Source organism: Etheostoma spectabile, unplaced genomic scaffold (genome assembly GCF_008692095.1).
Source record: "Etheostoma spectabile isolate EspeVRDwgs_2016 unplaced genomic scaffold, UIUC_Espe_1.0 scaffold00019350, whole genome shotgun sequence".
Classification (NCBI taxonomy): Eukaryota; Metazoa; Chordata; class Actinopteri; order Perciformes; family Percidae; genus Etheostoma; species Etheostoma spectabile.
Window position 1 is genome coordinate 4690 of NW_022604839.1, and position 14155 is coordinate 18844.

Genomic DNA, 14155 nt, shown 5'->3' on the forward strand with positions numbered 1-14155 from the left:
GTTGATTCTCATATGCTTGAAATCTTTTGTGTCACTTTTTTTATATAGGATAGATAAAGTACAAGGTCACAGTAAACTATCTCTCCCTGTACATTCTTTCTCTCCTTGGCAGTTGTGTTACAAGATTTGTAACCTCTGGCTTAATGGTGTGCATAGCGGGAAGAAGCAGGGTGGCACCAGACTGTCTCCTGTGTTTAGATTGGCTATCAGAAATGCTGAGTCATGTTAACAAAGGGGGGCTCATTACGCTCTGGGATGTACAGTATATAACCCAGTTTTTCTTATATCTCGTGAAAGACTTTTCTACATTGTGCTGCTGTACTGTGTGAAATTGTTATCCTTATACCTGCAGGTATAAATAAAATACAAAGACCAAAATTTAGTTTTAGTTCTCAACACTCCAATTTTTGTTTCACTCTCAAAAACAATTCTGCAACAGAAACTTCCATAACACAGCAAGGACCCTGGTCAAGAGATTATTTGATTTCATCAGTGAAGTGTTTGAGCTAATACTCTACTTGTAGGAGCCATACTAGTGGGTTTCCTCCAAGCCACAGGGGGCAATGTATTGCATTGTTTTGTCAAGGCCAAGGCTGGTCTTGGGTAATTTAAGTTCCTCTATTGATGCAAAGTAGCAAAGCAGTTTTATCTTTGCTCGGATTATGTTGTGGTTTTAGGACTTTATTAGAGTTAAGTGGACGTTGTAAGGCTACAGAAAATAAAGCCTTAAATTCAAACTACTGAAAAGGACTGGACATTGTTATTCTGAGCACACGTTAGAAACAATAATTGTTAGAAACAATAATCCAAATTAGCAACTAAGTATTGGTCATAGTCACTACACTACTAATAGCTAGTATCAGATACATTCTGAGAGGTAAACAAACCAAATATGCTTTCTTAGTGATGTTTCTACCTGTGTGACTGAAAGCTGTGTTAAGCTTCCTTTTTTAATGAGGCCCAACTTTCAAGGACTGTTGATTGATTTGTAGCATACTGCTAGTGCACATATACTTACTGGCATAAAGTGCCATATGTAAAATATTATCAGCACTCTTGTCTTGTATAGAACAAAGAACTGTGTCAAATTTGTCCTTGGAGTAATGAAACACTAAAGGAGAAGTGAGTTTAGAAATATGTTAGACAAAGAATAAAGGGAAGGGCCACAATGATTCCAGTAAATAATTATAAGAAGTAACACACTTGTGTAATAGAACACAATAAATCAAATTGAGATTGTGAGAAAGGCCATCGATTTCTAGAGTACTTCTAGAGTACTCTGTACTCTGTGCGGTACAAGAAACCTGTTTGATGAAAAAAAAAAAACTTATCATAGTCAGAGAAATACATAATGTAGAAACATGAAATGGGGTCCAACACATGCATGCTATACAGTAATAATGACTTTATGAGATGGACAGTGCCAGTTCATGTCAGGCATGACGACAAGATTCACCTGATGTTACATCAAGGGAATCCCTTTATGGCTGCATGTCCATACTTCTTCTTCGAGTTTTATTTGAAAAACTGATTTTAAGTCATTGTCCACCTGGTCAAAAAAAGCAAGTAAGTAGACCTTGAGTCAAGATTATTTGGTCAAAATACTTTTTTACAAGATCCGTAATTAACTCGATGTACTCTCTGATATTTCAATCACTACTGTTGACAAAAGGTGGTCATGAATGGGCTTGCCAAGACACAATAATGTTAGCATGTACAAACTTATCAAGATCAAAATGTCTCCATTATGTTTTACAACTAACCTGAGATTGATTATGGTAGCCTACCATAAAATGTATTGATTTTATCTTAATTTTGTCTTGTTTTGATTAAAAAGTAACTCTTTTGATGTAATCAGTACTCACACTGACCCTTTTATGTGTTTGACCAGTCATTGCTTTGTATGGTCCTTTGAACACACACAACCGACCTATAAATCCTTTCATTTGCTGGGAGAGTTTCACTTTCAACTTTTCACCAACTTCTGGAGTCTGACACAGTCTTTCTAATGTGAGTACAAATACTGACAAAGTAGAGCATGGCTGCATCATTTGAAAATATGGTTTTAGACATCTCTTTTGTCTTTTCCAGCAAGTTGCTGTGGATGTGGTCCATAATGGGGGTGCCCGGGGGTTGTTGTGGCTCCTCATTCTGAGTTTTTCAGAAGGCGTTTCAGATAAACAGTCTTACATCTTGGGGTAAACATGTTACTTTTAAATACAGTCAAATACAATTTTTCCAGATTGACACCTCTCTCTTCTAATTATTCAATGAAAGACCACCATATAGGGTAGAACTTGGGGATGGGCATTCAACAGATTATACAAATGTCTTCAAGGCATAAGCGGAAAACAATGTCATTTTATTATAACACATATTTACTGTGTAATTGTACTTTCCCTTTTGAAAAGACCACAACCTTAATGTAAATAGATTTTTATTGTGGGTACTTTCAACGTTGCATGTTTCTATTCTGGTGATTAACTGAAGAGATTTCATTATACATTTACTTAAATATTAAGATGCCATTTTTATGACAGCACCATGACATAAAATGAAACATTCTAGCTGTCTTAGAGCCATGGTCGTGGCCATAGATTCTACCTTGCACAATCCTCAGTCAGATAAACGATCAATGCGTCAGGAAGACTAAACTAACACATTCATCTCAACAACCCCTCTGCCCCTGACATTTGTCTGCTACTAGGGATGGAGCGTGGGGATGACAGGTAAACAAGGGGCATTTGGGTCATTTTGCTAACAGGGGGATGGGCATATTCCCTCAAATTGCCTACTGGTTATAAGAAAGTTAAGCCTTCTCTAAATACTGTAATGCTGATGGCAGTAAAGGCTGTAGTTGTCATGTGAGTTCACAGAGACTTTTCTTTCAGTTCAACCAGAACCCAACAGCACAGTTTTACCATCACAACCTCGTCCACCACCTAAGAACTTCACCACCGGTCAAGTGGAAACTACAAACCCAACTGCAGGCAACAGCAGAGCAGTTGAGGGGCAGGTCCATCTGGCCAATGGAGGAAACAGCTCCTGTTCTGGCAGAGTAGAGATCTTCCTACGAGGACAGTGGGGGACGGTTTGTGACGATTTCTGGGACCTGGTTGATGCTCAGGTGGTGTGTAGACAGCTGGCTGTGGCAGGGCCATGTCAGCACCACACAGTGCACGCTTTGGACAGGGCAGTGGGCCCATCTGGTTGGATGATGTCACATGCACAGGCAGCGAATCAAAGTTCAGCGAGTGCAGACACAAGGTTGGATCCCACGACTGTAATCACATGAGGATGCTGGTGTGGTCTGCGAAGGTAAATACAAATGTGTACAACTAAAGGCAATGAAGTCTCACTGTGTAACATGCTGTCTATGGTGTACCATTTAGCAGATGAGAGGATTTTAGTAACCACTTGTTACAGAAATATGAAATATGTGCTTATAGTTCTCTTTATGACTTGCATGCTCTGTAGCCTAAAATAGCTGTTGTATGTAGTTTTTCAAAGATACCATCGTCTTCAAGAAGTCCATCTTTCATCGTGGGTCTCATATCAACAATATTATGTTGCATGTGTATCTGTTAGCTGGTTCACCAGTGAGGCTGGTCAACTCTGACAAACGGTGCTCTGGCAGAGTGGAAGTCTACCATGATGGACAGAATCTTCGGTTATTGAAGATTCTCATGATGATCTTCTCTTGTATATAATATTATCATCTTATCTCCTTCCTCTCACACTTTTATTTTGGCGACCTTACATCTTTTTCTTCAGTTCACCCACTACAGCCTTCTCAGTTTATTTGTGACCGAGATAAACTCCAAGTGGGCCTTGATTTGGCTCGCCTTACATCCTCTGGTTTGAACCCATTCTCTGGCAATCTGGCATCCTACAACTGCTCCTGGGTCAGAGTGCATGATGGTTTAGTGTGGTATGAAGTGGAAGCAACAGCAGGTGCCTGTGGAAACACATTGAGGGTAAAGACTTACTGTTTTCTGACAATTTCATTACAACTTGGTCCTGCTGCTTGTACTACATAGCACATCCTCACAGGCCATAAACATTTAACCATCCTCGTCTTTCAGACCAACAGCACACATGCCGTCTACTCCAATATTTTATTCATCTACCCAATGAACAACACGTCCTTCATCAGTCCTGTGAGTCTTCCCTTCTCCTGCGTGTATCCCCTGGACACAGACACCAGCCTCAATGTGGCTATCGGACCATTTCTGGCGTGAGTAGCCTTTTGTTAAATGTGAACAGTTGAAAAAATAAGCAAGCTCCTAGGTGTATAATTGTTTTGCTGTGATTGTAGTATATATTAATTATAGTATATGTAAAATTTAATTATAAATAAAGACATACCTGTTTTTCATTTTAGCATACATTGCTGTATGCCACAGTGTCTTAACGAGTCATCCAAGCCACAACAATCATCACCACACACAGACAGTTACAAAACAAATGTCAGCAGGTAGAACTTAACCCCAGAAGAAAAATGACTACTGTATATCTAACTTCAGTTTGTTCTGTACTTAGTAAGTTATGGATTTATTGATATTGCACCACGGGAACACCAGAAGCTGGAGATCAGCACGGATTTACCTAAAAAAGCCTGAGTGATGGTTATACTTTCTAGCTGTTATACATTGAAAAAACATGTGCATGTTGATGCATGTTGTTTGTATATGAATAGACTACAGGAAGGAATATACAATTAACAAGATAAAATAAACGGAAAAGAAAAAAACAACTTGGAAAAAAGACTTGCCATACCAAAAAAACATATTTTTCTTGTCAGGCTGGCAGGCGGCATTTCAGGCTCAGGTACCAAAGCCAGAGCCTCCATGTCTCTGTTCCGCACCTCACACTACACCGAGACTTATCCAGCAGGCCGGGTCACCCTGCCAGTGGGCTCGCCATTGTATGTGGGCGTCTCTGTGGAGGAGAGAGATTCAAGCTTTGCAGTTGTTCTGGAGGACTGCTACGCCACTCAATCATCAAACCCTGACGATTCCATCCAACACCCTCTCATCCAGAACAAGTTAGTATCTCTCTTGAGCATCAGCAGATAGTTTGTGCAGTTATGATGGAAATGGGGAAAAAGTTTATGTATGGTGACATTGCTCCATCCTCTCTCCCAGATGTCCCACTGACCGCAACAAGTGTCAGTGATTGAGAGCGGCTCATCCTCCATGCTCGTTTCTCTGCCCTGCTCCACAATGATTATAGGGACGTTACCTTCATTGCAGCCTCAGCCTGTGCGAACGGACGAGCTTCTCTTGTGTTCCTGTAAGTCACACCTTTCACTTTATCAATAGCTCCAATCTATAATCAATAAACACTGGGTTTGAGTGTATTTTTCCCACCCTCTCTCTACCACGTAGCCTTGCACAAGTAGGACCTATCGCTCTGTTTCCAACTCTGATCGTCTGAGTACCCTCAGCATTGGACCAATCATGTGTGAGTATGAGTTACAATTTGGTCTCAGGGATGATGCCTGAACATAATGAACTATAATGAATCAATAACCATGCATTCTCTTTCTTTATATTTAGGGGACAAGTCACCTGAGTGAGCTGGTAACAGTAATAATACAAACATATTTCATATTGTGATATTATTTTGTTTTTAAGATATGTTTTGTTCATAAGACATAAGATTATAAAAACTGGTGTTTTCAATTCTAAAAACTTTGTTAAGGTTGGGTTATTGAAAAAGGTTATAATGAAAGTGAAAGTCCCAATACTTTTCTTCTTCTCTGTGTGAATTACCACTACAGCCCTGATGTAACTGTATTTCATGTAAATGACTAAGTCTATTTTTAAATGCATTGATTATTGTTCAGATCCAATGACAAGTTGTTCAAATTGTGGTATAAACTGTGCAACTGATATGTGTGTATGTGGCAGAAAATAACTCTATACCTTGAATGGAATATGCATTAGTTCACAAATAAATGTTAAAATGGAAACCATGGCACATTACCAGACTGAAGGTTCTCAACAATTATTTGATGCATTGCCTTTATATTTGGCACAGCTACGGTGGACAGCAGATTAACTATAATGACTGTGGTGAACCCCTAACTCTTCCTATATACATATACATACACATATATACATATATACATTTAATATATACATACATACATATACATACAGTGAGGAAAATAACACCCATTTGAACACCCTGTTATTTTGCAAGTTCTCCAACTTAGAAATCATGGAGGGTCTGAAATTGTCATCGTAGGTGCATGTCCACTGTGAGAGAGATAATCTAAAAACAAAATCTAGAATCACAATGTATGATTTTTTTTACGATTTATTTGTATGATACAGCTAATTATTTATTCCCAATATCATGTCTCAGACATTAGTTCCAGATGAGAACACTAGTTATCAGAAGTGGGATTTGAAACCACGCCTCCAGTGGAGACTGCGACCTGAACGCAGCGCCTTGGACCGCTCGGCCTCCTGACTGATTTAACAGATATTCAGTAGGACCTGTCTCAAAAATTATAATAGTGAATAAACATGTCATGATATAGTAGGTTCTTAGTCGTCCATGTCATAGTTAACAAGGGAAGGTTTCTAACTGTCAGCCCAAATATATGGGCGTTCATGGAGGCATGGAAGAAAGTCACCAGGGTGGCAATGTGCTTGAAAATGGCATACATTGCACTGGATGTTGAGTCCAGGTGTGTCCGTTTTGGTTCCTGATCCATGCTATTACCCCAAAGTCCACAATAGGTCAATGGCAACAGGACTTGGTTAAAGGTGCTCCACAGAAGTTTTGTCCCTCATCCAAGAGACTTCTTTAGTATTTTCTTTTTACACAGAAAGGTTTGGACACAGAGCCCACTCCCCCACCCATATCTGACAGTTGAAAGCTGTGGGGAAAGGGGGTTCTAAAGCTAATAGACCATTCAACAAGCAGTTCTGATGAACTATACTGACCATTGAGGATGAGCACTGTCTACTCTGACTGCAGCAACACAAGTTCAGATTTCAGTGATCCCTAATTTTTATGGTGATTACGAGACTGAATGCAAAGTGTGTATCCCATGTAACTCAAAGCCTATCACTTCCAGTCATACTATCAAAGTGGAGCTCCTTCAAGTTACATTAACAACCAGGTGACTCCTCAACATGCCCCCACCAACATACTGTTGCAGTCTAAATGGCCAAGGACATAAAACCTGTAAGCTCACTTTAAACTAGATGTGGAAAGTTGATAGGATGATCTTTTTACCCTTTGCTGTGGCTTAAAAACAGGTTCCACTGAGATTTGAACTCAGATTGCTGGATTCAGAGTCCAGAGTGCTAACCGTTACACCATGGAACCTTTCAGAGTGTTGCAAGGGTTTGCAGTTTCTTTATAATGTCCACATGTGCGATATCAAAGGCAACAACAATCACAACACAGATTAAAAAGTAAAAATTACTGGCCAATATTTGATTTTAGAGACATAGATTTTGTCTATATATATAATTAATACAGGACCATTAAACCAGATCTTACTACAGACCTTCATTGGGCAGTTAGCAATTCCCATACCGGGAGTTGAACCCGGGCCACCTGGGTGAAAACCAGGAATCCTAACCACTAGACCATATGGGACTGATTGCACATTATTTCATGAATCAATTCATAGTCTGGCTGGAAACTGGCCTTCTCTTGAACATGAATGAAGAAGCTTCTTAAGAAAGTTTTATCTTGAAGCTTTTGAGTGTTCTTTAGGTTTTTATCTGCTTTAACTATTACCGGACAGCGGGGGCACGGAGCAGAGCAGAGCGGCCGTTTAACTGGCGTTAAAAAACTTAGGGTCGGAACTTTATGATGAATAGAAATGTTGACAGGTTGATTTACGTTAATAACAAACACAACTATAGTCAACAGAAAAAGAAAATATATATTTATGAAAAGCCGTCTTGGTTCATCTTTCCACTGTTCCTACAATCACCACTCTGGTCTGGTTGGAAACTAAAGGATCTAAACTAAAAGGATGTTCCTCTTTAACTAAAAGGTCTATCTCTGTAGGGATCCATCCCATAATGTTGTCACACACTTAGAATAATGATCTGAGTCTGTCAGCAGCAACAACACAACCTTTAGTGGACGCTGATTTTACCTTTAAATTAGGAGTTTAAACAGAGACACAACAGGAAGAATAAATCCATCAAATCAAGTCCCCAATAATCAGCATGTGGCCTTGTTTTATTTCAGGTAGTCAGCATGGAGCTGTTCCACATCCCAGGCATTAAAACAAGTCAATCATTGGCGTTATTCTACGAGTCAGATGAATAAATCAGCTGTTGCTATTGAGCTGCTCTGTTTCTGCTGCTCCGTCATTCTTAGTGTCCTCTGGAAACAGGTGCTGTCCTTATGTGTCTTTTGGATGACATCATCAGTGTCTTTGTTTAGTCTGAAGAAACTCCAACAGATTAAACCACATGCAGTCACAGAATACAAAACAGGGATAGAAAATGTCAGACAAAGAATATGAAATGAAAAGTCGCCAAAGTAGGAAAATATAATGTTATCACCAAACAACAATAACTGGAGAGCATCCGATTAAACATAGCCACTTCCAGTATGTCAACTTCAGAGTCAGAGAGACGTCAGAACCAGTCCAACCTGTTCCCAGAGCCAGTCAGTGGGAGAGCAGTCCCCCATCAGATGATGGAGTTCTACTATCTGTCCACTAGATGGAGCTAACTGACCATCTAATGACCTGAAGATCAGCAACTTGTACAGCAGCAGGTATTCAATTCCATTTCAATTTTATATAGTATCAATCATAACAAGAGTTATCTTGAGACACGTTACAGATAGAGTAGGTCTAGACCACACTCCAGAATTTACAAGGACCCACAGTTCTAGTAGTTTCCTTCAGAGCAAGCAACAGTCCTTGCGATCCTTGAAATTTGCTTTATGTGGGAATTAAAGGATTATTTTGCACCATTGTGCATTGCTTAAATGTCCACACACACTTTTATAGATTATGCTTCTGCCTTAATTTTAAGCTGTTAATTGTTTAACTAACCTGAACCAGCCCTCTTCCAGCTCGGCTCACCAATACACCCTATACAAACGACAACCTTGATGCTGGCAGGTAGGAATCAATGAAACTATCATAAAGACAATAACCTACACACATCATTGCAGGGGCACCCAGATTTGAACTGGGGATCTCTTGATCTATAGTCAAATGCTCTACCACTGAGCTATACCCCCACACACTCTATGTGGATATGATTATGGTGCAGCAAACAATGGCTGGGCCTCCACCACGTGGTTACTTTCACAGTCTGAGAAAGTATCAAATCATCTACTGTTGGAAAGGGAGTTACAGTTTTTACAATTGCTATGACAGATTTTTCAATACATTTAACAAGGTTGTGTTTTGCACATGCATTTTATTTCTTTTGTTGAAGAAATTCATACAACAAATGAATGACCATCTCAGAGTAGCTTTATAGAATCTACAGTTTATGAAAAAAAAGACAGAGACAGAATTGCTGCAGTAAAGACTTTATTTGCAGAAGGACATTACTGCAAGTTATACAAACAGAAAGAACACCAGAATAATAATTTAAAAAAAGTCAAACCAGGCTGTGATTGGATGGGAATGGTGGAATGCAACATTGTCCCATGTGATCACTTGTATTGGCAAGTGGTCTCCCACCTGCCCCCTTTCTACCTCTGGCACCAGTCTTTGGTGCAGGTCTTCTAAAAACAGAAGAAGGCGGTCGGTGTTGTAAGGGCCAATCTCAGAGTTATGCAGGAGTGCACCATTGTTCGAGATTGCAGCGCACATGGTGATGTTAGCTCCTCTCTGGCCCGGCACGGTAACTGTGGCCCTTTTTCCAATTATGTTTCTCCCACGGCGACGCCTTTTCGCCAAGTTGAAGCCAAAATCGTTTTCATAGAGAATTTCACGTGGGACTTGATTGGCCTCCAACTCCATGACTCTCTGAAAGTAATTAGACACAGTGTATGTAACTGCTGTGCTGTACTGTATATCTACTGTATGTCCTCATGTACTCCAGGTTTATAGAGTAGTTTACAGTAATGACTGTATTGCATAACCTTACCTGGACGTATTGGTGACGGAGTTCTTTGATGCGTTCACTGTTCCTTTCAAAAGGAACTTTGTATAGTGGTTTCATGCGGACTCTGTGTTTAGCTAGAGTCCGATAAATGGATGTTATGCCGATTGCTGCAATGTTCCCAAAGACAAGGTTGTCCTCTACAACTCTGGCCTGAATGTCCAGGCATAAAGTCACTCTAATACTGTAAATGGTAATTTTACAGTATTTACACTTTGATGTAGGAGAAGCAATATCCTACCTGTTGGTTTCTCTGGAAACACGGACAGTAGATGCCACTGTGTCCCGGCTGATGTTTGGCTGTACTCGTTCACCAGCCTCTCTGTATGATAGCCCGTGGTTTATGACATGGTCGATGGTAGCAGGTCTTATCTGATCAGTTACCCTAGCACTGGTCCTTCTTTGAGCGCCACCACGCATTCTAACTCTTCTCCCTTGTCCTGGTAATCGTCTTCCTCGCCCTCGTGCAGGCATTTCTTCCCTTCTTTCTTTGTGTTGCTTTAAATTGTTCCTTTTCCACCCAGGACCAGCCCAAAGAGTCCTCTTTTAGAACATATGATCATGTGATTGAAAGAACCTCAACACAGTGTGCTTCCTAGATGGGAATCAGCTGTGATTTCATCAATTGCATAACTCAATAAGCTGTTTCTCATTAGCAATGGAATAAATACAGGGAATGTATTGTTTTTCAATTCACAATATGAATAGTTGTTCACTTTGACTTTATCTTCAAGGTTAGGTTTAGAACATGGGGTATCTGTTCTGACATACAGTGTTAAAGCATTGGTAATATGGCAGTAAAAGTCTATTGGTTTTGGTCTTGTTTGAGCTTGTGTGTAAAAGGAGTTTAAGCATTTTAAATTGTGTTAATTGTATGCATTATGTGTTAAAGCAGCAAGAAATGTGTTAATAGTATAGCTCACACATGCGGATGTAGTGCTAACTGTGTTAAGAGTTTTGGAAAATTGTTAAAGTATTGAAAAATCTGTCAGAGCAATTGTAAAAACCTGTAAATGATCAGTAATTATTTGCAAATGAATCAAACGTCATCTTGACATAATTGGGTCTTTAGAAACTGATTTCTTCTGGAAATTATAATAAATGTCTGTGGGTTTAACAGAGGTTTAAATACATATCGTCTACATAACGTGTGTCATGATGCATCAAATTAATGTGTTGATTATGTAATCAGATGCACATTTCTTAGTATTTGATGTGCAGCCACAGAAAACATCTTGCTGAATATTTCATTGTGTCATGAAGCTTCATTTAAGAGTGAGGCCTAGTCCATCCATAATGTCTCCAGAACACAGTGTGTGTCCTTGTTATAACGGGTAGAAAAAGTTAATGGATGTTTTCTATCTTGTGTGAAAAGTCTTTTGGATAATATGGTCACTTGGCCATTTTTTAGTTGTTTCATGAATTCTGTAAGATGGTTTATGAGTCAAAGAATGTGTAAATATGTGATTGTAGAATAAAAACGGTGAAATAAGCAGGTGTTGAACACAAGGCTGAGTACGCAGTGAGAACTTGTTTACACACAAGTTGGATTTCAGTCGAGGATGATCTTTATTGTTGAGAATAAAGTTGAACTTTCAGTATTAGTGCCAGACATTAAAAGAATAAATCAGAGATAGAAGTTGTTTTTTGAGAATGAAGTCAAGAAGTGAAAGAATAAATCCAATTTTGAGCGTATTCTAAAGTGACTGGAGGACATGTTCAGTAAGCAGAGCTTTGTCAGCACTGCTGTTCTTAGTAAAAACTGGTCTACACAACAGGATGGGGACATATTCTAATAAAATCTAGTTCAGATATCTAGAAAGTTCTTTCTCACTAGGAAGAATTAAATACAGATATCTGCAATAAATATCCAGTCTAGCCATAAATATTAAACAGCCACTTGTACTATTTAAGGATTTAAATGTAGTTTTGACTGATTAAAGTTGTAGATATTGAAAAGATTTCTACAAGTAAGAATGTTATTGTCCATATCTTTAATTACCATTCTGACTAGTTAGAATATCACTTTGACCAGGAGAAATGCTATTATTAATATCTAAAATGTAATTACAGATAGGAGTGTGGTTTGATTAAATGTTAAACGGCCTGCTGTAGCACCTGAGACATTCTTCATGTTTTCATCTCTAGTTGTTCTGCAGAGCTTCTTCTAGCTGGTGACGTCTGACAATAACAATAACTTTAGTTGTCTATGTTGGAAGTTGACATTATTGTTTAAAGCCACATATGCCACACATGTATAATCTCTCTGAAAGAGTCCAACAACTAGTGATGGTCGAATGAAGCTTCATGAACCAGTGTCTTTATTTTCTGAGCCCACTAGATGGCGCTCTCTGTTCCAGAATTGGTTGAGAACATATTGAATTAGAATGCCTTAGGCCTTTTTCTTAAAACCAAGAGCGCCATCTAGTGGGCTCAGAAAATAAAGACACTGGTTCATGAAGCTTCGTTTGGCCATCACTACCAACAACAATAATTGATTAGTGCAGGGTACTTTCAGCGTGTATAGAGCAGCATATTTCCACCAGACTCCCTGTAAATAATCACTACTTTTAGCATGTATAGAGTAGCATATCTCCACCAGACTCCATGTAAATAATCACTACTTTTAGCATGTATAGAGTAGCATTTCTCCACCAGACTCCATGTAAATAATCACTACTTTTAGCATGTATAGAGCAGCATATCTCCACCAGACTCTTTGTAAATAATCACTACTTTTAGCATGTGTAGAGCAGCACATCTCCACCAGACTACATGAAAATAATCACTACTTTTAGTGTGTACAGAGCAGCATATCTCCACCAGACTCCATGTAAATAATCACTACTTTTAGTGTGTACAGAGCAGCATATCTCCACCAGACTCTATGTAAATAATCACTACTTTTAGCGTGTTAGAGTAGCATATCTTCGCCAGACTCTATGTAAATAACACTACTTTTAGCGTGTGTAGAGCAGCATTTCTCCACCAGACTCCATGTAAATAATCACTACTTTTAGCATGTATAGAGCAGCATATCTCCACCAGACTCCATGTAAATAATCACTACTTTTAGCGTGTAGAGAGCGCATATCACCACCAGACTCCCTGTAAGTAATCACTACTTTTAGCATGTATAGAGCAGCATATCTCCTCCAGACTCCATGTAAATAATCACTACTTTTAGCATTATAGAGTAGCATTTCTCCACCAGACTCCATGTAAATAATCACTACTTTTAGCATGTATAGAGCAGCATATCTCCACCAGACTCTTTGTAAATAATCACTACTTTTAGTGTGTGTAGAGCAGCATATCTCCACCAGACTACATGAAAATAATCACTACTTTTAGTGTGTACAGAGCAGCATATCTCCACGACTCCATGTAAATAATCACTACTTTTGTGTGTACAGAGCAGCATATCTCCACCAGACTCCATGTAAATAATCACTATTTAGCGTGTTTAGAGTAGCATATCTTCGCCAGACTCTATGTAAATAATCACTACTTTTAGCGTGTGTAGAGCAGCATTTCTCCACCAGACTCCATGTAAATAATCACTACTTTTAGCATGTATAGAGCAGCATATCTCCACCAGACTCCATGTAATAATCACTACTTTTAGTGTTATAGAGCAGCATATCTCCACCAGACTCCATGTAAATAATCACTACTTTTAGCGTGTGTAGAGCAGCATTCTCCACCAGACTCCATGTAAATAATCACTACTTTTAGCATGTATAGAGCAGCATATCTCCACCAGACTCCATGTAAAAATCACTACTTTTAGTGTGTATAGAGCAGCATATCTCCACCAGACTCCATGTAAATAATCACTACTTTTAGCGTGTATAGAGCAGCATATCTCCACCAGACTCCATGTAAATAATCACTACTTTTAGCGTGTATAGAGCAGCATATCTCCACCAGACTCCATGTAAATAATCACTACTTTTAGCATGTATAGAGAAGCATATCTCCACCAGACTCCATGTAAATAATCACTGCTTTTAGCGTGTATAGAGAAGCATATC

The 14155-nt window shown here is 39.1% G+C and overlaps 2 non-coding genes and 1 pseudogene across 2 annotated transcripts; 1 reads left to right on the forward strand and 2 right to left on the reverse strand.

Annotated features, from left to right (window-relative positions):
* The first annotated feature begins 2722 nt into the window (after positions 1 to 2722).
* Positions 2723 to 5589, forward strand: LOC116684607 (uromodulin-like; annotated as a pseudogene).
* A 1965-nt stretch (positions 5590 to 7554) lies between these two features.
* trnae-uuc (transfer RNA glutamic acid (anticodon UUC)) lies at positions 7555 to 7626 on the reverse strand. Its single transcript has one exon. It is a non-coding gene; the product is annotated as a tRNA-Glu (tRNA).
* A 1545-nt stretch (positions 7627 to 9171) lies between these two features.
* On the reverse strand, positions 9172 to 9243 carry trnay-aua (transfer RNA tyrosine (anticodon AUA)). The gene has a single exon. It is a non-coding gene; the product is annotated as a tRNA-Tyr (tRNA).
* Positions 9244 to 14155: the final 4912 nt, after the last annotated feature.